This window comes from Lepisma saccharinum, chromosome 11, assembly GCF_977018435.1.
Source record: "Lepisma saccharinum chromosome 11, izLepSacc3.1, whole genome shotgun sequence".
Classification (NCBI taxonomy): domain Eukaryota; kingdom Metazoa; phylum Arthropoda; class Insecta; order Zygentoma; family Lepismatidae; genus Lepisma; species Lepisma saccharinum.
The window spans coordinates 39,624,838-39,648,440 of record NC_139239.1 but is presented as its reverse complement, the minus strand read 5'-3'; the positions used below and the strand labels follow the sequence as shown (position 1 = coordinate 39,648,440).

The 23,603-nt window shown below is 40.3% G+C and overlaps 2 protein-coding genes across 3 annotated transcripts in view; both read right to left on the bottom strand.

The window, feature by feature from the left end:
• The window catches only part of LOC145994730 (uncharacterized), a 402,364-nt gene that overhangs the window by 54,419 nt on the left and 324,342 nt on the right, over positions 1–23,603 (bottom strand). The window lies entirely within an intron of this gene.
• Fs (Follistatin) overlaps positions 1–23,603 on the bottom strand; it is a 236,829-nt gene that overhangs the window by 212,168 nt on the left and 1,058 nt on the right. The window lies entirely within an intron of this gene.

Genomic DNA, 23,603 nt, shown 5'->3' with positions numbered 1-23,603 from the left:
AGATACAACAAGTTCCATCAGGTTATCTGTAATACTTTCTCTATTATTAACATTCAAATAGTGTAAACCCCTTTGTGGGACACTCGTTATATCCCGCTGCTTCGTTCGGCAAATACCGTGAAGTAAGAACAGAAGCTTGCCATAATGACTTCCCACAAAGACTGCGAGAGACGAGTCGCTTTCTTTCTGGTGCTCCACGCGGAAGGTCGCAATTAAACGACGCCCTGTGGACACAGCTTCGGGCGGTTTTCGTGCATGACACGTTACGTTGACACTGCAGTGCAAGCGTGCGAATCTTTTTTAACCTTGCGAAGGTCACAGGAGGTGCATTCATTCGTCTTCATTCTTCCTCTGCACACCTCGCTGATTGCAGTTCGATTCCTTCGCGTCCCTCTTAGATCCCTTGAGACTGATCGCGACGGCACGAAGTAACACTCACGTTCTGAAGAAAATTCAAACCCAGGATCCTCGTTAACCCCTCACCATTTCTTTTAACTGCACCCCATACAAGACGCCAGACACTGCAACCTATGGAGATGGGAGTTTACTATAAAGGGCGTGACATTCATATTATCGAAAAAATGCAGTTTAGCCTTAAACACGTGTACTAGTCCTTATTATATATATATATATATATATATATATATTATTGGCAGTAAGGTACATCTATGCTTGTATTTGTTTGATTTCGCACTTTTTATAACTATACGGAGCACTTTTGTTTCTTTAAAATAGAAGCACAGGGTGTGGCATAAGTCACGATCGGATATTGATATAATAATATTCTTGTGGATGAAAATGCGAAATCAGCGGAAAAAATGTATTTAAGTGAACAAAATACATTAGAGAGTGACACAGGTCAAGAATGCCTGTAACATTAATGCAGATTTTAACTGTAGCATTAATTATTACTATTTATGCAATCCTATTCATCTTAACTGTATACGAATGATGAAAAATATTAAAAAAATGTGTGTGCATTATTTATTAATATGTATATCCATGTCAATATTATTGTATGCTAATATACTGCAATTGACTAATAGCTATGACCAAAACAAAACATTCTGATAAATACAATTACAAATCGTTTTGGTACTATTTCGGCTATTGGAATGATTAATTAATCAATTAATTGAGTTGGTGTTTTAAGTCCACTTTAAGCACAGTAAGGTTAATCGGGACTGGGCCTACAGTTTAAAGTGCGATCCGAACCACTATGAGCCTAAACCGGGTATCGAAGGCGACGACGCTACCACTGCGCCTTGGAGGCTGCTATTGGAATGAAAACTGGAAATTCGTTCTGGAACACAAACAGTGGGCAAGCACCCCCTCTGGCACCGCCTATGCTGCAGCACCCATAAGGATTGATGTGTAAGACTATGAATGGAAACTATTTCTTAAATGATATATAAATTACTGTGGAAATGCGATAGTCAATAAGTTGGACCTGCCGGCCCCCGTGGCGGAGTGGTTAGCACATCGCGCTACGACGTCAGGGGTCCCGGGTTCGAATCCCGGAATGGGCATGGATTTTGTGAGTGTCCATTCATCAATTTCATCATATCATCACTTATGCCGATCTTCGCAAATTAGCCTAAAGTGGCACAAAAAGCGAAGTAAAACGAAGCAAATCAATCAATAAGTTGCACCTTGATGCAAAACTTCAATGCCGTTGTAGTACTAGCACACTCCATATGTTAGATGGACGGTTAAGTGAACTCAAGGCTTTTCAATTTGAAAATAGAAATGGAAGCATGAAAAGCAGCGGGAGGATATAACAGAAACTTCATCAAAAAGTAATAAATGCTTATTGGGACAAAACGCGTCAAGACCTGCATTCTAGCCTAAATTTGCTGACATTTTGCAGAATTCGCACAAGACATCCGAGAACACGCATTTTGTACAAACAAGTGAATGTAGTTATTGCGTGTATGCAATCGTCAACCCAACAGTAACTACTGAACATTAGTATGGTTTAATGCTGAATATCTGTGCCATACAATATCAAGTGTGATGAATGATGAATATTCCTTTGCCTTGAATTCTTGGAAGGTTCACAAAAACACTATCCAATAATAATAATAATGATCTTACTGAAAATTACAATCGACACTGTTCATTATTTGAATCCTTTGAAATTCCTTCAAATATTTTGTTTTCAGAAAAGTAGATTGTCCTTATAAGAGCTTTGTCTACTTTAAATTTAAATAGTCTAATAGGGATGCCCTACAGTTCAAAATAGAATATGAAGTAATATGCAATGTACCTTAACTGAAATCGAACCCTGGACCCCCTTTATTACAATGCAAGAACGTTAGCTATTCCGGAGGCTTCATCACCTATGTACTGCACAAAACAGATTTTTTATTTTTTTTTCATTAAGATCATACACGTCAATATATTCTAATTGTAGGGACCATAGTGTCTTATGAAGAAATCTAATAGAAATACATATTCCAAACATTGAGGGAAGGAGGGAGGCAGGTCACCACGCTTCCAACCCCTTGCGCTTCTCCATAAAAAAAACGTAACATCATTTAATAACATGCTGCATCAAACTACAGTCGCTTATGGAGTGTATTTCTGTTTGTGTTGTCCCGAATTTCAAAGCTATGTCTTGTGTTAAAAGTAACCAGATCTGGTGAGTAAGCCGGATGTTCAACTTTTGTGATTTTTCTCCGACTATAAATACGTAACTGAGAACACTGAGTATGTTAGTGCAGTCTTGAGGAAAGAATGTAGTCAATTTGTCAAAGTTCAAAGACGTTCGCTCAAAGGAAAGAGAAGTTGTTTTCCATTGGCCCTGGCACACTGTTACTTCCTGCATAGTTAGGAATTAGTATAATGTAATTTCCCAACTATTCATATTTAAAGGAAGAAACCTGAACCTCGATGTAGCAAAGTGATAACTTAACGAGTTCGGAAGGCAGAGTAGTAATTGGTTCGAATCCCGAGCAGTCATGAAGTTCCTCTGTATCCGTCTTGCAAGATCTTTCACTTGCTCTCTCTCTTTGAGTTTGAGTTTCTAAGTTCACTTTTATGCACAGATAGGCTAACTGGGACTGGACCTACAGTTTAAAGTGGAATCCGAACCACTATGTGCCTCCATCGGGTATCGAACCCGGGACCACTTCATTACAGGGCGACGACGTTACCACTACGTCAGCGGGTACTCTTTTTCTGATTAATTGAGACACGTTAGGTGCAATCAATAAGTATTCATAATTAAATTATACTTACGACATAATTAATACGAGAAGAGATACAATAGAAAACTTTCAGTCTCTATTCATTTGTTCTTTCTCCTTGAGTTTGAATTCGAGTTGGAGATTTAGATCTAGTGGTTCGATATACGTACCAAAATGCAAACCTAGACCAGGAAGTGATCTAGAGCTTAGAGTCTAGAACAGTGGTTCTCAATCTTTTTTCTCATTGTACCCTTTAGTCTAACTAAACGTCTAATGTACCCTCATCATAGGTTTTCTCCGAATAGTGGGTTTTGGGGAATTTTTGTGGCTGCCTGATTGCCTCGTGGGACGTTTTAGATATATTGGAGGCGTATATCTGCAATAAAGTAAAATGGTATTCGGGCTGTATGTGGAAAGATGGTAAACAAATAAGTATTAGAATCCTGCATTTATTATTTTATTGGGTGTTTCTACGTTTACAGTCTTTAAGATTAGTTACAAAAATAAAAATGCGTAAGAAGTATATAATAAACTTTAATAATTTTCATTTTTTCCCCAGAGTTATTGACAAAGAGAAAGTAGAGACCTTACTCAAACTGTTGCGTTCTCGCGTATACATTAACTTCATACATTCTAACAATGCACATGCAAGTTTGGCCAACAGGTATTATTAGTAGGTAAGAGGTACCGCCTGTATTATTGCATCATGCTTATCGTATAAAAACCGGCGTGATACGTTATAAACTTCACCAACAATATACCCAGTCGTACTCGTGACGGTTTTTCTTTTCACTTTAGCAAATGTTCGTGGATTTTTGAGTTGAGGTATGAAATGGGTAGAGATTTGGAACGAGTATTTTATTTCAAAACATATGAAACAAAGATCAAGTGTGTCAGTGACAAAGTAAGGCCTTATTTTCCTGTTGAGTGTTAAAGCTATGAAGTCTGAACCAATGAAGTCTGCAGCAAAAAAAATGTTGTGTGTATACTCGACATTTCCTTTCAGAAATGATCGCGTACCCCCCTTCAAGTCGTTCATGTACCCCTGGGGGTGCGCGTACCACAGTTTGAGAACCACTGGTCTAGAACATAATAATGTGTCATTGAAACATAAGCGAAACATAGATAAACCTTACAAGTTTTTCAGCTCTTAGTCTTAGAATTTTTCAGCAATTGTTTGCAACAATTCGTAAATTGAATTGTCGCATGCGTAGAGAAAGAAAGCAAAAAATAAATATGTATATATATATATATATATATATATATATATATATATATATATATATATATATATATATATAGAGAGAGAGAGAGAGAGAGAGAGAGAGAGAGAGAGATTCCACGCGAACTTCGAAAACACAACCAGCACGTTATCCAAATAGCGTCTGTGCTATCAGGTAAAGTAAACATACAAAGCTTAAGACGATCACTGCCGAAGCACCAAGGTCACAGAAACGAAACAACACTGAATAGCTTCCCAACTCGAGCAGACTGCAGGCCTGCAAAGGCAGACGTAATACATACACTTCCTTACTTCAGATCATGTTTCCCAGCGGCAAGTTATAATGTAAAATAAATGTGGATGAATCAATGACAATAAATATAAAGCACGAGGTAAATTTGAATAATAAACACCCATGCCAGGCCCAGTGGTGAGTAAAAGGCACTACGAGGCGAGGAGTCTTGAGTTGAAACCCAGGACAAGACAAGGCTGCTTCCTTGTTTCCATATATGATTCATCTTCATTGTAAATGCTTTACAATGGCACGAGTGTACATCATTTCGCAGTCACATGACGATGTACTGTGCATACGTGCTCGTATCATCATGGATTATGAATAATATTCATGTACACTATGTAAGCATTAAAAAAATGTTTCCTTAAAGTTCATGTCTGTCGTCAACATTCTGTGAATGAGTTAGTCGTACGGAGAAAACGATTCTAAATTTTTCTCTAAAAAATTTAGAAAGAAATTAATGACAAATATGATTTATATAAATCCAACTATCTTCATCTGTACGACAGGTAGAAACCTTTTGTTTATTTTTTCTCTTCTTTCAACCCTTTTTAATTTACCAAACGCCGCTTGCCCCTTATATGCATAATGTTTTAGTATCTGCCAAATTGTTATTGAGAAAAAATAATGTTACATTTTTATTGGTTGAGTTGGCTTATTTTACCTCGAATTTCTTCCACTTTTGGCTAATCGCGAAGATGAGGATGAGTGATATGATGGAAGTTGATGAAGGGACACTCATAAAGAACACCAATGCTCAGGTTCAGGTCGATATAACAAAAATGTATTAAATTAGTATTATCCGAACTGAAGGACATTTGTACACTTTCAGTATACATCTGAGCTTAGGTATAATTTTTGAGTCCTTCTTTCACATTTTTTTTTTTACTGTAAGCCAACACACTTATACCGTGCGTTCATTTCGATCTGCAGCCGAGAGATCGGGAGAAGCGTGGCGGGCGGCGCTGACGGAGATGCCGACATTTGCGGCCTGTAATGCCCGCTTATTTTTATAGACATATGCAGACATTTATATAAATATTGCAAAACGATCACTAACCTGTGTTATAACACGCAAAAGTTCTTCTGTAATTCATCCAAGTTCTGCTCTTATATGCACAAATAAATACGCTTTAGAAACGATGTTAAGAGCCACAGATAATAAAACATTTTAATCATAGTTTTGACCAGTAACGTCCTGCTTAAGTTTATATCCTTGAAAGAGTTTTGTGCCGATGGGGATCGTTTGGAGGTTTTGAATGTGCAACACTGTATCAAGATTACGCTGTAGAAGAAACCGTTAAAAGTCAATAGTGTTCGTGAGCTTCCTTGCAATCCGAAATCTCCGAGCTCGAGTTTTTTGTTCCTTCGCGACTAGATGAAGACAGAGTTGTAAATATAGTGGCGAGCAATATAAACCAACAGCGTGTTAATTTCGTACTGTGCGCAAGAGTGTTATTCTTGGTTACTTGCAGTTACTTGTTTGTGTTATTGTAGTGTGTATGTGTGACGTGTCAGTGAGACGATTGGAATGCCAGCCGCAAGATTCACGTTAGAACAAAGATTTTTTTTATGTATGGCACGTACCTACGTGAAAACAAACTCGTGTCGAGACGTGTGTAGGTAATTTGTACAGAAATTCCCATGCGTTTCAACTCCACACAGAGATACGGTTAGACATCTTGTCCTTAAATTAAGAGAAACTGTATGTTAAATTTTAAAACACCTAAGCAAAAACGACGGATTCTAACCGAAGCAAAACTCGATGATATTGGTGCAGCGTTAGAACGTTCTCCAAACAAACCTCTACGCCGTGTTTCACAAGAGGTGGGCGTGTCAAAATCATCGGCACATACAGTCACTAAGCTACTAAAATTAAAACCATACTCTTATAACACAGGTTAGTGCTCGTTTTGCAATATTTATATAAATGTCTGCATATGTCCATAAAAATAAGCGGGCATTTCAGGCCGCAAATGTCAGTGCCGCCCGCCACGCTTCTCCCGATCTCTCGGCTGCAGATCGAAATGGACGCACGGTATGACACGTCTTGCACACTAGCATAAAATTTGTTCACTTTTCTATCAACGAATGTGAATTTTTAGAGCCCGGATTTGTATGTAATTACATATTCTAAGCCTTTCTAGATGTCCTCCTCAGTGGCCGCGAGATCTAAGGCGCTGTGCTTGGACTCCGACTGCGGGACGGCATGGATTCGAGTCCGCCTGGGTTCAGTTTTCGGCATGTGTATAGGGCAGGTGGCAATCCACCATCGTGAGGAAATTGGGGAGCTACGAGTGAATAGCGTAACCCGGTCTCGGAAATGACCTATAACTGCTGAGGGTTCGACGTGCTGACCCCATGTCACCCCATTACTGGTTGAAGAACTCCACATCTGTAGGTAGGATTGTGGGAGGGGAGACTGGCAGTCGGAAGATAGACGAATTATTATTATTATTCCTTTCTAGATACATACCTTGAACAAGAAAATGCAAACGAATTTATAACCGGAAAGATTTTGCAAAAGTTTATATGTTACATATTTTTACATACTTGCAGGATATTACATATTTTACATATTTGCTAATTTGTTTCCTTTTTTGATCTCTGAAACATGATGAAGGAAATTTGTAGTTCATGTGATGTCATATTTTATAATCAATGAAATGTATAGTGCATACAGTCGGTTACCTAAAATTGACTGCCAAGTCGAAAGATGGGCTGGACAAAAAAAAAAAAAAAAGAACAACCGGAACTGTTATTTATCGAAGCTGGAGTTTCTTTCCCCCCTTTTCTTTCTGGTTACATATTTTCGTTTCGCTTTTAGGTTTAGGCAAAGCGCCTAGAAACTTGGCATTGGTGGACAAGAAAGCTACTTTCCTGTACGTAGAGACGTACCCAATATGTTCCCTTGTACAAAAAGTACAAAAGTAGCTATGTATTTTCATTCGATTGTTCTTTCTGTGGACGCTTTTATTTTACAATTCGTTTCGAAAGTTACAAAGGGCTCTCTTACATATTTACATATTCTAAAATAATTTGCGATATGAAAAGTTATTATTTGAACAAAATATGTCCTTAAAATTATGTTGAATATGTTCAAATAAAATAAATATCTAGTAGAATTCTTGAAATTGCTTGGGTAGTCGATTATTATTGTTACATATTCTTTGATACTACATATTTAGCTACATATTCTTTTGATAATACATATTTAGGTACATATTTTGTACTTTGCTATTACATAAAAATCTGGGGTCTAATAATAATACATTATGTGAAAGTCATTACGAACAGCCTGCTGAGATTCAATTGAATGTGATCGACCTAATTTTGTGGGAATAGAAAAGTTTACTGAAACATATTTGCCTCTTTTGAGATCAACATATCTCCAAAGGTAAATAAGTAAACAAAATCCGAAGAAGAGCCGCAAAATCTAATTGTATTTTTGCTCATCAGCCATACAAAGTGAACTTAACGAGCGCCAAAAATGTACAAAATGCACTAGAAGTGTTGAAAAGTAGATGCTTTTGAACTACATCTACAAGATTGCGCAAAAGTCATCACGTGATTTTCTTAGCATGTAGCTTTAAATTAAACAAAGTAGCTTTTTTGGTGTTAAAATTTTTATCGATACTTGTAACCTTTATGTCCTCAATTTTTAAAGCTAACATCCAATAAATGACCACCATTGGAATTTATGCAAGTTTGGGATTTTTTTATTGCGTTTTCCATGGTGTTGGAAATCTGCGGGGAAATGTTTTCAATTTCATGCTGAGTATTGTCCTTAAGTTGCTGTAACGTCTCTGGCTTATTCACATAAACCAATGACTTCAAATATCCCCAAAGGTAAAAATCTGGAGCGTTCAATTCGGGGGACCTGGCCGGCCATGGCAAATCACCAAAACGGGATATTACTCTGCCCGGAAAAGTGTTACGCAAAGTTGTCACATTTCCATGTACTTATTCATTTTCGCACACAATAAATTTCGTGAGTATCTTCTATTTAACTGACAAAACACTACTGATATAAACAACAAGCTGTCAAAATAAAGGTCAGTTCAAATAGGATGATGATTTTTGCGCCACCCCTTATAACGGTTAACAGTTTTTTTAGCACTTCTTTTACTATTGGTACTCTTCTTTGCGCCTTACTTACACAATCGTGCACTTTCACACACCTGTGGTACACGTTAAGTGTGTACCACAAGTGATCACAGGTAGTTTTCATCAAGTTTTGTAAAAGAGTATTTTTTTTACCATGTATGTCCTCGCCTTACTTCCAGTATCATTAATTCTCTACACGCATGTTGTCGTTTTATGCTTTGTATTTTTAAACATTTCTCAAGTTACGTGTAGACGTCTACACGAAGGAAACATTGCGCCCTAGCGTTAACTATCAAATTACACGGTGTGTGTGAACTTCTACGTCATGCTGAAGGCTAACACACACCCTAATGTGCTCTTGACGTAAGAAGCAAGGATGTTGGCCTTGTTTAATGGAAGATGTTAAAGACTAATGCCTCATTTTTATCCATTTCCCACATCTTAGGTATTCCTTTGGGGCAAGAGGATGCCAAAATAGCGACGATATAATAACTGCCCGCATGGAAAACGAGCATCAGACATCCTGGACATAAGACATATTGCAGAAAAGCATCATAAGTGCTGGACGTAAAAACGTTTCTATGTTTCAAACAATTGATCTTTAAACCTACATAAAAAATATCAAGAGGCACTGGAACAGCACTGTCTCCCCACACGAAATGCCGTTTCGAGCTATCGAATCAGAAAACCATGCTCCTTACGTCAGATATGCAAATTCCATATGAGGTTCCCGGTCGTTTTGCAAGACACCTTGCGAATAATCCGGCATCGCGATTAATGTTGCACAGAATAGCCCTGCGCGAGTTAAACTCAGGGATGAGGAATGCCATCTGGTGGTTCTTTCGTGCGAAGAAAGGAAATCCCACATTTCGCGATGAACTACATGCTATCTTTGGAGAAAAGATAAATGCACGTTATTCTTTATTATCGATAATCCGTGGCAGGGCCAGGGCCTACCTATCGACTGCCGGTCATCCAACCAGTTACGGGCTGACGCGTGGTCAACACGACGAACCCCAAGTCGTCGTTGTAGGTTTTCCATGACAAGGTTACGCTACTCATTCGTAGCTTCCCAATTTATTCCCATCCACATGCCGAAATCTCGGGAGAAAAGTTGTTACGCTTCTCCTAGTAGATTTGAACCCCAAACTGGCACGGAACTAATGTTAACCCAAGACCCTCGGTGACCGAGCCCGTTAAGTACTCGGCTTGTGGCCTCAACACCAAAGGGGGGTTCGAGCCCCAGACCTAGAATGGGCATTCGAGTGTCCCTGCATCAACTTGATCATATCATCATTCATCCTCATTGTCACGATGAAGCCACAATTGACAGAATAGAAACGTAAGATTAGAATATTACAGGCATTAGTAATTTCCTCGATTTACAACAATTTAAAGTCAATAATCGATACCGTTGAGATATCTCCGGACCTATTTGAGCTGTAGGACCCCCTTGATTACGAGGTGACGACGTTACCACTACGCCATCGGGGAAGCTCATCCTCGAAAACAAAAGGTTTAATTCAAACATACAACTTTACACTGGGAACACCATGGAGTCGATATAGACACCAAGGTCGTGAACTATGGGAATTGTAACACGATTGGAGCCACCCAACACCAAACATTCAGTGCTGCCACCATTATAATCACATGAAGGTGATAGTGGTAGCTAAGACCATTTTTAGAGACAGTTTATATTGCACATTTTTCACGGTGTGATCATAATCGAGACCGGTAGAACCAGGGTAGCTACGATTTTTTGATTATGAAATTCCCTGACTTTTCCAGGTTTTCCAGACCAGAAATATTTTTTTTCCAGACATGTTTATCGTCATGATTTTTGCTTTTGAACCTCATGTTTTTCAATGAAATATGCAGGCACGTTAATTATTATGAATATGAATATACACAGTTATTAGCTGAAAATTTACCAAGTGATTAATATAATGCTATTCAATGAAAAAATAAATAACTATTTTCCCTCCCCATTTTCACTAAGTCATTACAATTAAGGTGGTGTAAAAAAATCAATAAAAAAATGTGGCATATATCAAAGCTTTACAATGTAACCTGTATACAACCTCAATTAGCCTATATCAATACAAATGAGAAACAACAGAAAATTAGGTCATGTACCTTTAGAAAATATGCAATAAGTTTAATGATTATATTTTTTAATTTATTGAAAATAGTACATATTACGGAAATTCAGAACTTGAATGGGGCCGGTGACCAACCATACACCTAAAAAAAATATATACGCGGGCCATGCTTTGGAATCAAATATCTCCATTATTTGAGTTTTCCACATGCTGGAACCAATTTTATACCGCGTTTGTTACAACCTGCCCCGGTTCCCGCGCTAGTTGCTCCCTGGCTTTTCTCGGTGCTGGGGAAAGTCAAAGCCAGGCAGCCAATTAAAATACGCAACGTCGCAACAGCGTCTACGTAAGCGCCTCTCTTCTGGCTTCCATTCGCTCCTCGCTGCCCAGCAGACGATTTTTTCCTCGTTTCTCATTGGCACAGAAACTGTCGAGCGCTCCCTAGCGCGGGAAAGGGGACAAGTTGTAACAAACATGGTTTATATTATGGAAAACATCAAAATCTGTCTTTTAAAAGGTAACAGTTCCGAATGTTTTATGATTTTTTTCTCAAATTTTCCTAGCAGGAAGACTAATTATCATAGAATTTTGGCAATCATTGTGACACGAAATTTGAACCATCCTTAAAATAATGAGAACTATTTGGATTTGAAAAAAACCTTCAAAATGACCTTACTCAATCATACACGCTTTCCACGGACAAGGTATTCTCCGGTTGACAAGCGACAGTAAGTATCGTAAACTAGTGGGAATGAATGTAGAAATAAATCGGAACCTTAGTAGAGTGCATTCAGGGTCTTTATTTTTATTCGAAGACAACCAAACCTGACATTCCTAACCTAACCACAAAAGCATATATTCACAAAATCTTAAGTAATCGCTAAAACTCTGCAGTATGTGTTAACAGACATAAATCGAAATCGAACCATGTAAAAGTTGCATTTGTAGATTGACGACATCGTAATAAAACAAAAGGAACTTGGGCTTCACCACTTTTCAGCATAATTTCGTTCTACACGCAAACAATACGTAAAATTACTATCGGCATGAAACCAAAATTCCTAACCTAACAATGATATGCGACCAGCGTACGTTAATTCCTCTATTTCACACCAGTTTTTAAAAAATAAATTCGTTCTACATGCACAAAACACGTGCATATTCGAATAATGACGTCACTGATACTGCATAAAATCACTAATTTCTCGGGTGTAACACATCTCTGCAATGTAAAAACTACGACAACGAGCAAATGAACTAGTTGATCAGGTTGCTTCTGAACGGGTCGCAAACGAAGGACTCAAATTCACAGAACGGGTTCACGGGGGGAACGAAGTAGTGAGTCCCTTTGTTTTTACTCGGCGTCCGCACCTGTCCAGTGTGACATCAACTACAGCCAGTTACGTGAAATTCTGCTCTTCAAGCTTTATTGCAGATCCAAAACCAATGAACTGTCTGAACACCAACCTGCTCTGCTTCACGTATCAAAAGAGAACGGTTCCGAACGGGTGTGTTCTTGAAGAAAGAAAATTTCCTCACCACACACAAGAAATTCTGAGGATGGCTGGTGCGTAGGTTTCGTCTTGAGTAGCTTGTTCTCTAAGGAAAAATCTCACGCCTCTCCAAATTCCAGTCTTTGAACAGGTTCACAAGAACGAGTCGCAAAATGAACGGATCCAAGAACCTAGATCAGAGAGTGAATAAATATAGAATTGAAATGCGAAGGAACCATAATTTTGTACGTAACAGACTAGAAGTCATAATGATGAGAGGAACAAGTTTCTGAACTGAATCTTTTGGGGGGACTGGAATCACAAGAACCGAATTCGGAAGTGGAAATGAATCATTCGTTCATTTTGTAACTGGTTCTCCTGAAACTCCAAAATGCGCATAAATTCCAGAAAATATGCAAAATTCCCTGACTATTCCCTGACCAACCAAATTCCCTGACTTTTCCCTGTTTTCCAGGTTTTCCAGTCGCGTAGCAACCCTGAGAACGAAACCTAGCACTCGGTTTACCATAAATTACGCAATCCATGGTCCGTGACCGATTAGGACATAGAGGAGTGCCATGTCAATTCATTGGCAAAGTCGACTTTTCCGCGTCTTCCTCTACATTTATTGCTTTCTTCTCTTCATAAAGTAGTGAAAATCAGGAAGATCCAAAAGGTTACAACTACTAAATGTTATTTTGTAACAGTAAATGGAAAAGCTTCTCTCGTTTCATGGAATTTATTTTTCAACTATTTTCCGGCTTAGAGAATATCGATTGGGCCAAATGGTTGTCCAGAAATGCAGGAAAACAAGGTTTTCACAACTCCTTAATAGTTTGGCTTTGACCATACATTCTGGTTTCCATGTTATAAACATGTAAGTCCCTTCCTACCTGGACTTTGCGAAACGGTGTGAGACATTACTCAGTAAATCTGTCGAATGTCCCGAAACAACAGAGTTCATAGCGGAAGATAATGGGCTTTCCATATTCCAATCCTGGACAATTACTATCCTAACAATCGTCAGCCATTCCCGTTGCAGAGCGTACGCATTTAAACTATAGCTTTACCTGACTGGTTGCAGCACGCGACAATCCTTGCACCGTTGCCATATGTAGCCCTACAAGCCACGCTCGCGCATTGTTGCATGCTATGATTTCTTGACGGGTAAAATGTCGCAACAACACGGAAGGGCGGATCCAACGAGGAACCAGGTCAATGGACAGACACGCATACTTTTATACTGTTCTTATAATTTGTGAATCCCAGACGTGGCCAGAATGAACATATCAATTTATAATCAAAGATTTGTATCTCTGATGTTACAGTGGTAACGCTGTCACCTTGTAAATAACGAGTTCCTGGTTCGATCCCCAGTGGTTCGGATTTCATATTCGACTGTAGGCCCAGTCCCGATTAGCATCTGAGCATAAAGTGTACTTGAAACAAATTTTGACGATCAAGGAATCCCGAATTAACAGAAGGATGTGCACAAAGATCGAAGATCATATAGAGTGCGCCAAGTGTCGTGCTTTCCATATACAGCGTGTCCACAAAAACATTCCGTGATTATAAACGACCACAAAATTTATGTGTATTACGAAATTTATACCAATACCATTCGAAAGAACAGCTCATAGAATTTTAGCGCATGTGTATGTAATTGTTGGCGTTAACTACAACAATAGATGGCATAACAATAAAATAATGAAGAAAAGGAAAAAATCTTTCGTTCAGCGTGCCTTCCGACGAACCTTCAGACATGCGGCAGCTACTGACAACACGATTCTGAGATGGTACAGAGATTTTGTAGAGCGAGGATGCATATGTGATCATAGGAAAGGCCAATGTGGAAATTGTGGAACAGGTGTGGGATACATTTGTACGTAGTCCTATGAAGTCTGTGCGTAGAGCTATCCTGCAGTTAAACATCCCTAAATCCTCCATGTCCAAAAAAAACTGCAGTTACTGCAAAAGTTGAAACCTGATGACAGTGAAAAACGACTTGCTTTCTGTGAACATTTATTAACATTTCTAACAACAATGCAACACATTAGATTTTTTATGCAATAATAGGCTAAAGATTTGCCATAAAATTCCTTTTTTCAATCTTTTATTGTTATGCCATCTATTGTAGTTAACGCCAACAATTAGACATCCTCTAAATTATTTGAGCTGTTCTTTCGAATGGTATCGGTATAAATTTCGTATGTGGTCGTTGATAATCACGGAATGTTTTTGTGGACACGCTAAAGTTCCTGCTTTATTAAGTGTTATTTATTTATATAATTAATAAGATTATACAAGTTGGCTGGTTTATGAAATAGGCTATATGGCTTTTGAAGTCTTCTTCACAGTTACATGTAGGAATACGTATCAGCACAATGAAACTTGAGCTTAGCTACAAAAGTTGAAGTTCGACAGTGCTTTCTCATGTGGTTCGACTGCCTTTGGAAAAACATCTATTAGAGATATCAGAAAAACTTCGATCGAATTCCTTTCTCCCATGCCTGGCACACCATGATTAAGAGGGGAGTGTCTCGAAGTTCTTAAGCAATATACATATTGTGTGTGTGTGTCTGTGTAGATAATACGTATAATTCTTATATTTTCTTATCACACGAAAAAAAATGAAGAATGTACTGTACATCTATCTGCCCTCTAGAGTAGAGTAGTTAAACTTCAACAGAAAATAGAACTCACAATTAAATTCAGGGTTGTTAAAGGTCCTGGAATTTTAATTAAATTCAATTCCGGTCTAGGAGAGAAAATCAGCAAGTGTAAACGGGTTCTGGACCGTAAAGAACCTTTTTATATGTAAAGTATTTCAATTCGGTCCAGGAACCTTTTTTCCGGATGAATTTAAATACGGTCCGGGAACTTTTTCCGAACCAATTTAAATTCGGTCCAGGAACCTTTATTCCAGGATCAATTTAAATACGGTCCAGGGACCTTTTTCAATGTTACAATACGCTACTTGGACCGAATTTAAATTGTGCGAGAAAAATATTCCGGTCCTGCACCTTTAACCCTGCTGAAAATAACATTAAAAAACTGGTAACAGTCTTCTGGCACGTATTTAGTACAACAACATCCAGCTTAAGCAACCTTTAAGATATTCTCGAGCGTGTGCTAATTGGAGTTCCCGCACGTCCTTGCCTAGCGAGTTACGGTGCTCGGCCTCCGCTTAGTCTTGAGGCAGTAGTTAGCGATCTCCCGTTAGACGAACTATCTGTAACTACTTGGGGATATCAGGAGATCTGGTGTTCGAATCCCCGGTCGTATTAAGCACGATAATGCATAGATTCTCGTTCTCCTCTCGTGAAACGAATTCACACATCACATTCACATGCTTCGTTTCAAGTTAACCGACTATTGTGATGTAGTGTTTAGCGCAATATGCTGAGAATTCAATCCAGGGTATATTTGGGTCAAAGATGGCGTGCAAGAAATGACATTTACATTGTTTGATCTGTCACTTATTTCATAACCTCGTCAATGGTCCTAACTTAACTTACAAGGAAAATAAAATCGAATTACAAATTGATTACAAAGAAATCTAGACTTGTCTTGTTCTTAACGTGTGCATCGCCAGCCGCCGTGGCGAAGTGGTTAGCACATCGCGGTACAACGCCAGGGCTTCCGGGTTCGAATCCCGGCCTGGGCATGGATTTTGTGAGTGTCCATTCATCAATTTCATCATATCACAACTAATCCCCATCTTCGCAATTAGCCAAATGTGGCACAAAAGCGAAGAAAAATAATGCAAATGAATTAACGTGTACATCAATTTCTTATCTCTTGTTTTTTTCTGATAACCATACTGCAAGTACTGGAGCATTTTTTGTGTTCATTCTACTCATCATTCATCCTAATCATCGGAAAAGTTACGTAATATTATGAAAACAGAAATACTTCAACTTATCTGCTTCTTGTAAGATGTAAGATCAAGCACAAACTAGTTCCTTCAATCGCTTACAGACGGATCTAGCGTCAATAAAGATTCATATTTGAATTTGAATTTGAATTTAAAATTTTGGGTTCGTCAGCACTATGGCTATTTTGCACCCGTCACATTATACGGGGTCCAGCCCCTTATCGTTACACATAACAACTCTAACGTTGTATAACTAAAATCATAAAATATTAAAATCTTCTGACTTTCGTTAAAAGCTGAGGCTGTAAAGGAGCACGAATAAGGACAAAACACAGGACAACACAAACAAAATTATACTGGCCATGGGGCCAGTCGCCAGAGCCTCGTTAGTCTGCAGTCCAGGGTGTACTACGTGGAAGGAGCACCCCTTACACCCCTAAAGATTCATATTGTTTATCAGAATACTTGTTATGTTCGGCATTTTTCTTTATTAACTATGACTTTACCCAACACTTGTCTAGTTCAAAGAATGGAATTATTGTGATTCGGGGGAGGAGGGGAATGAACATTCTACAAATTAATCCATTAAGTTATCGTGTCTCGCCACTGACAGTGCCTAATCAGTGCACTTGAAAAAGTACGTTGCTGTGAGGCGAATGGTGACGGAAGGTTCATATTTGAATTTGAATTTTTGTTTTAAGTCCATTTTTATGCACATATAGAATCAGTACTGGACCTACAGTTTAAAGAGGGATCGGGGCCTCCCCGATGGCGCAGTGGTAACGTCGTCGCCTTGTAATCAAGGGGTCTCGGGTTCGACTCTCGGTGGAGGCACATAGTGGTTCGGATCCCACTTTCCACTGTAGGTCCAGTCCCGATTAGCCTTACTGTGCATAAAGTGGGAACCGAACCAGTATGTGCCTCCACCGGGTATCGAACCCAAGACCCCTTGATTACAAGGCGGAGACGTTACCACTACGTCATCGGGGAGACCCAGGAAGATTCATTTAAACAGAGACGTCCGGCAGTTTGAAGTGTGATGATAATCACTCGGAGCCGGTTGCAATCACAAAAATGACAAGAAATCAAGTCCGGAATACGGATTACAAAGCAATACCCTTAAATGCTACACTCAAGGGTAAACTGTTCATTTCATATTAAGTGTTTGTTCCATTGGAAGTCGAATCTGGCGTGTCTGTGCTGCACATGCGTGTATGTAGTACACAATGTTTGATGATGCACGCCCGATTTCAAACATTTCTGACGATGACTGTTCTTTTATTAAACCACATTCATCCAGCACATTGATTGATTGATTTGCTGCTTTAAGTCCACTTTATGCACAGAATGGCTAATCGTGACTGGACCTACAGTTTAAGGTGGGATCCGAACTACTATGTGCCTCCACCGGGTATCGAACCTGGGACCCCTTGATTACAAGGCGACCACGTTACCACTACGCCAACGGGGAGGCCTTATAGGAGAACTGACGAACCACAACGCGACCTCGACGGAAATCGAACCCGGACCCTTTTGATTTCAAGTCGACAGAGTTAACGAAAATACGATGAGGGAAGATCCTGTCTACGAGTTAATTCCTCCCAAAAGAAGGGCGAAACCACTTACTGTTGAATTCCAGCATTAGCTGTTAACAATGCCATCATAGTTAGCCGGCCTCCGTGGCATAGTGGTAAGCATAACGCGCAGCGAAGCCGGACTTCCCAAGTTCAAACTCTGATCAGGCACGGATATACTGTTGTTTTCCCAATCAAGATTACATCATTCACCATCAACGTCGCATTTAACCCACAATGTAGAAACAAGACGTAAAATAACCAAAATAGATATTCCTTCGTGGGTTCTCGTTCATATTTTCTATGATGTTTCCGGTACACTTCACTCAAACGGTGACCATTGAAATTTACAGGTTGTCGCCATAGAACACCGTCAAACTTTCGCATTGCGGAGAGGTTATCAAGACGAACATTTCTTAGTAATATTTCGCCCTTTAATCCCTCGATAAACGGAATTTTCTATCCTGTAAGTACTTCAAATATTCATGGTTGCCACTGACATTTTTTTGTCGGATAATTTACCAAAATCGATAATAAGCTACGGAAACACTATCTTGTCAATGTCTACATGGACAAACGCAGGTTGAAGTTGCTAGTTTTAAATCGTTACATTTTAAAACATGCGTGAATCGATTTTGATTTGAAATTTGTTATTTGTCGTCGCTTTTCTGCCACTTTTGACTAATCGCAACGATGAGAATGATGAAATTGATAAAGACACACCCAGAAAGAACATCCGTGCTTAGACCGGGATTAGAACCTTGGAGCCCTGGTCATGCATGTATCGTCCGTCATCCATTCATACCTTATCATGAAAATCATATTTCGTGTCTTTACGTTAAAGAATGACTTCATACGTGCAGAAGTCGTCATACTCCAGATCTTGCCTTGATTTATCGCACAATCTGTGCATAGCGTAATAAAAATTTTGTTGTTTTCCCACAAAAAAATGAATGTTAGTGGCAACCATGAATCTGTCACACAAGGCTGCATACATGCAGGATAGAAAAGCCAGTTTGTCGAAGTCTTAACGATCAAAACGTTGCTGAGATAACTTGTTCATCTCGTACTCTTCGCGCTGCGAAATTGTGTCGATGTTGTACGGCGACACCCTGTGTATGTGAAGGGCTGGAGCCAATAAACGCCTGAGAGTCAAACTCGCGACCCCCTCGCTTCCTAACGAACACAAAAGGGATGGTGAGACGACCACCAAGACGGATTTATAACTTAACGAAAGTTCAACCTAAGCCGCTAAACTCTCCCATCACTTGCACTTTCGATAAACCCACACACACGTACTTACACACAGCCAAAAGGCAAGGATTATTTTAAATTCACTTCACGCGCAGACAGGCTAATCGGGACTGGGCCTTTTGCTTCATATGGAACCGGAAGCATTGAAATGTGTCCTTCCAGGGAATCTAACAGTGGTATATGAGTACAAAGTGATATTTTTAACCACTAAACTAATGGGAGAATCGTTTACACCTACAAGCTGCATCGTTAGAGATGGTATCAAAACCAGAACGAGACGAATTCTTCGAGAATTTTCGAGATAAAAGGGACAGAGCACTGTGTAAACGAGACGAGAACGAGCTTCTGAACCTATATTGACAAAATCCCGTTTTCTGTGGATTTTTATCGTCGGAACGAGGCGTCATACAAAAAAGTTATTAAGAGCGGTTGTGTTTTTCTTAATGGCCTAGAGGCCTCCCCGATGACGTAGTGGTAGCGTCGTCGCCTTGTAATCAAGGGGTCCAGGGTTCGATACCCGGCGGAAGCACAAGTTGTTCGGATCTCACTTTAAACTGTAGGTCCAGTCCCGATTAGCCTTACTGTGCATAAAGTGGACTTAAAACAACAAATCAATCAAAAACTTAATGACCTGTACGCTGTGAAAGTTCGTGCTCTGACACGATATATATTGTTCTTTATACCTTGTATTTCGTGTGTCGAGACGAGGCAGATTGCCAAGTTTTCGTCTCGGCTCGATATCATCACTGTGCATCACTCGTACAATAAGCAGCAAAAATAACTGTAGATAAACTGTTCATCGCTATTATCGTTCATTAATCGTCTTCATTCTACAGGGTGTCCAATAAGTCTGGACCCATAGGAGAAAAACACGTAGAATTACAAAGTTTGTTCAAAGAATCCCCCATTGTACAGTCGCAGAAATTAGCTGACACGCCTGAACATTCCGTTCTTTAATGCTCTAAATCTTGACCTCGTACACCATGACCTTCAGGTCGTCCTACAAAACCAAATTGAGCGGAGTGACATCTAGGATCCTCTGAGACTACTTCATTCTCGGCGTATAGTCCAACATGCGAGAAACTGTTATTAAAGTAATGACGCACTGTAAGCACGTAATACGAAGGTGCGTCATCCTGTTGAAAACTCATATTGGTCCAGACTTAGGGGACATCCTGTATATGTTATTTAGGACATGAAAATGTAATTGTGCTACAGCTTATTCGTCTCTCTTGCTTCAATTCTTGAACTTGCGGAAAACGGTAAGAAAATGGACCTCTGGCTGTGCAGGACGAAAGATAGTGTTGAGGAGAACCACAGTCGTGTCCTTGTCTTCTGGAAACTTGTCATACCAATGTCCCAAAATGATTAACCAACACTGTTTCATGTAATGCAGTTCCTTTACACCTCGCATTCGAAACGAGAGAAATTCGTGCCTCTCTTCCTCGAGATCGAAATCGAGATGTCGAACTACGTGGCGGAGTAGATAGCATAGCGCGCTATGCCAAGGGTCCAGGGTTCGATTCCTGGCCTGGACGTGTGTGTTCTATGTGAATGTCCCTTCATCATATCATCATTCATCCTCATCGTCGCGATTATCCAAAAGTGGCAGAAAGGCGAAGTAAAATATACCAAATCAAGCAAGCAAGAAATCGGAAGGTCTTGCTTGCTTACAGAGGTGGCAGAACACCATAAGAAAAGCGTTGACCCTCGACTCCGATCCCTAATGGCATTTTATCAAAAATTATGGAAATGTTCAGTTTGACTTTCCTATTATGTGTTATAAGCTAGAGATGGTAATTTTGTTCGTACAAGTACGCTAGGTTTTCTGCTTGTAATGATAATGGGAACCTCTCGGTTTTGAAACGGTGTTGTAAACTCTCTCGTGCTCGGTTACTTGCGAGTAAATCTAGATTTATGATGTCTCGTTCTCGTGAAACGTAACTTGCCATACTCTTGATCTAAATGTTAGCCTCTCGGGAGTTTATACAGAATGTTTCTAAGGCCTCTCCGATGGCGTAGTGGCCATGTCGTCGCCTCGTATTGAAAGGATCGTGCGTTCGATTCCCAGTGGACTGTGGACTGCAAACTGCAGGTCAAGTCCCTATTAGCTTTTCTGTGCATAAAGTGGGCTTAAAAAGCAAATTCAAACTCAAAGAACTTTTCGTCTGGGGTAAGTTCATTTAAAGTGGGAGTAAGTTCTCTAGCATATAGCACCGTGCCATGAAGGCACATTTAGGGGACGTAGGGGTAGGGAGGACCCCACATATATTCGATCTCGGCAATTTTTGGAGGTGATGTGATCAGTACCACGCTCCAGCCGCCTTTACCCGCAGGGTTGTGCCCAGGTGCACATTGATTTAAGGCTGGGCGAGCCCCAGAGCCGCTTTATACGAGGACAAGACCGAAAACATTCCGACCTTAGATCACTCATCCAGGGAATCGAAACCGGATATCCCGCGTGGCAGTCAAGACGCCTACCGACTAGACCACAGCGGCTCTTTTAAGTTGGAGTAAGAGGAAATTTAATGCCCAAATTACCATATTTTTGGCCTTGGGGAAAATTTGGGGGAGGGGGCGTGGATAAATCATTGCACTGTCACTAGCAAGTGATAAACGCACACACAGAGTCGCATGTTTGTGAGATACATTTTAAACTACATGTACTTATTTTACCGCTTTTGGATTCATACAGTGCAGGCACGTAGCTACAATGTGTTGAATTCTAATTTCCAACAGGCTAAAGAATACCTTCTGGCTAGAAAGCTTAGTCATACGTGCATGTTACAGATGCAGACCTCTGATCTCTGAACTGAGCGGTACGCAGAAATTGACCCCTCTGTTAAATGCCCAACTCACTTTGGAATTATCACTTCCATATATTGTTAAGTATACCAGAGTGATTTTGATTTTTGTTATTTAGCGTCGCTTTTCTGCCAATTTTGGCTAATCGCGACGATGAGCATGATGAAGGGACACTCACGAAGAACAGCCATGTCCAGACCGGGAATCGAACCTGGGACCCCTGGTGTCGTAGCGCGCTGTCAACCACTCCGTCCGCCTCATTGCAGAGTGACTCACACTTCTATCAGGTAATTCCAAAGAAAGTAAAAAAACTGCTGTTTCTGCACAGGTAGGTAAAGTTCCCCGTATACCTAGGTGCCTTGAAGGCACATGTGGAGGATGTGGGGGTAGGGCCCCACACATTCTCGATCTCTGTGATTTTGGAGGTGATCAGCAACACGCTCCGGCCACCTTTACTCCCCAGGGTTGCCGTTGCGGTATCCATTGATTTGGGCTGGGTGAGCCCCGGAGCCGCCTTATGCGGGGACAAGACTAGTAAAATTTCGACCTTATATCACCCACTCCGGGAAACGAACCCGGCTCTCCCGCGTGGCAGTCAGACGCCCTACCGACTACCCCGCCACAGGTAGGGACTGGGCTTACAGTCGGAACCGGCAGCGAGAATCGAACTAGAGACTTTTAGAACGTTCCCACTGCAGATACAGCCCCCCCCCCCCAGATATGCGAGGGCACACACATACACAAGAGTTCTCTTGGTTGGTTAATTACGATGATGAGTATTGACTGATTACACTGATAAGGGCAATAGCAGAAACAAATAATCTTCTTTGGAATGCGATTGGAACCCAAGGCCCTACTGGTTCAAAATACATTACGTAAATCACTACAGCACAAAGGCACACAGAGACCGGAAATATTTTGCACGTTACAAGGATAGAACGAGTCTGTAAGCTGTGCATTATGGATCGCATAATAGTCATACTGTTTCCTATCCGAAACTGTGAGGGGGGGGGGGGACATTCCAAGTATAACGACGAGATATAGCACGTTTGTATTGCTAGCGCGGTGTTGAAAGTGAAAATCAAAGCGTGGTGGAGTGGAGGGCACAAACCTATTTCAAGGTTCAGTCCACAAACATTCCACTCGACTCGACGTGTACGCGCGACGCAGTAACTTCTTCAGTTTTCAAAATATCTCGTAGATTCTCACCTCGGAATCTCCTAGGAAGGAGGGAATGTTTATTTAAAGACAGGGTGTCGAGTAGGTGGAAGCCGGAATGTGGCATTGGCAGAGTTACGTTTTGAATGATTCAAACAGAAAAATATCCCCCCCCCCCCCCGGAGAATGGAAACTGTTTACCGGCAACACGTCATCCGTGCACTAAGTATCGCTCGGGGAATGACCTTGTCTCGAACGGCAGTGAATGACGGGGTAGTGGAAAAATAGTGCCCGCGCACCAAAACCCACCAAGTGGTGCGTGACCACACCACAGTGTCTTGTCGCTCCGAAGTCCGGATCCAAAGATCACGGTGGGGACAAGAATGCGGGGAAAAAGAGCTTATTTTCAACTCGCTGTGAATTCAAACGACGTGGCACACGGCGTCTTCCAACGTTCTACCAAAACCTTTTTCTACTTTTGGATGCAAACTGTGCTCACTGCCGTCGCCAAAATCAAGACAT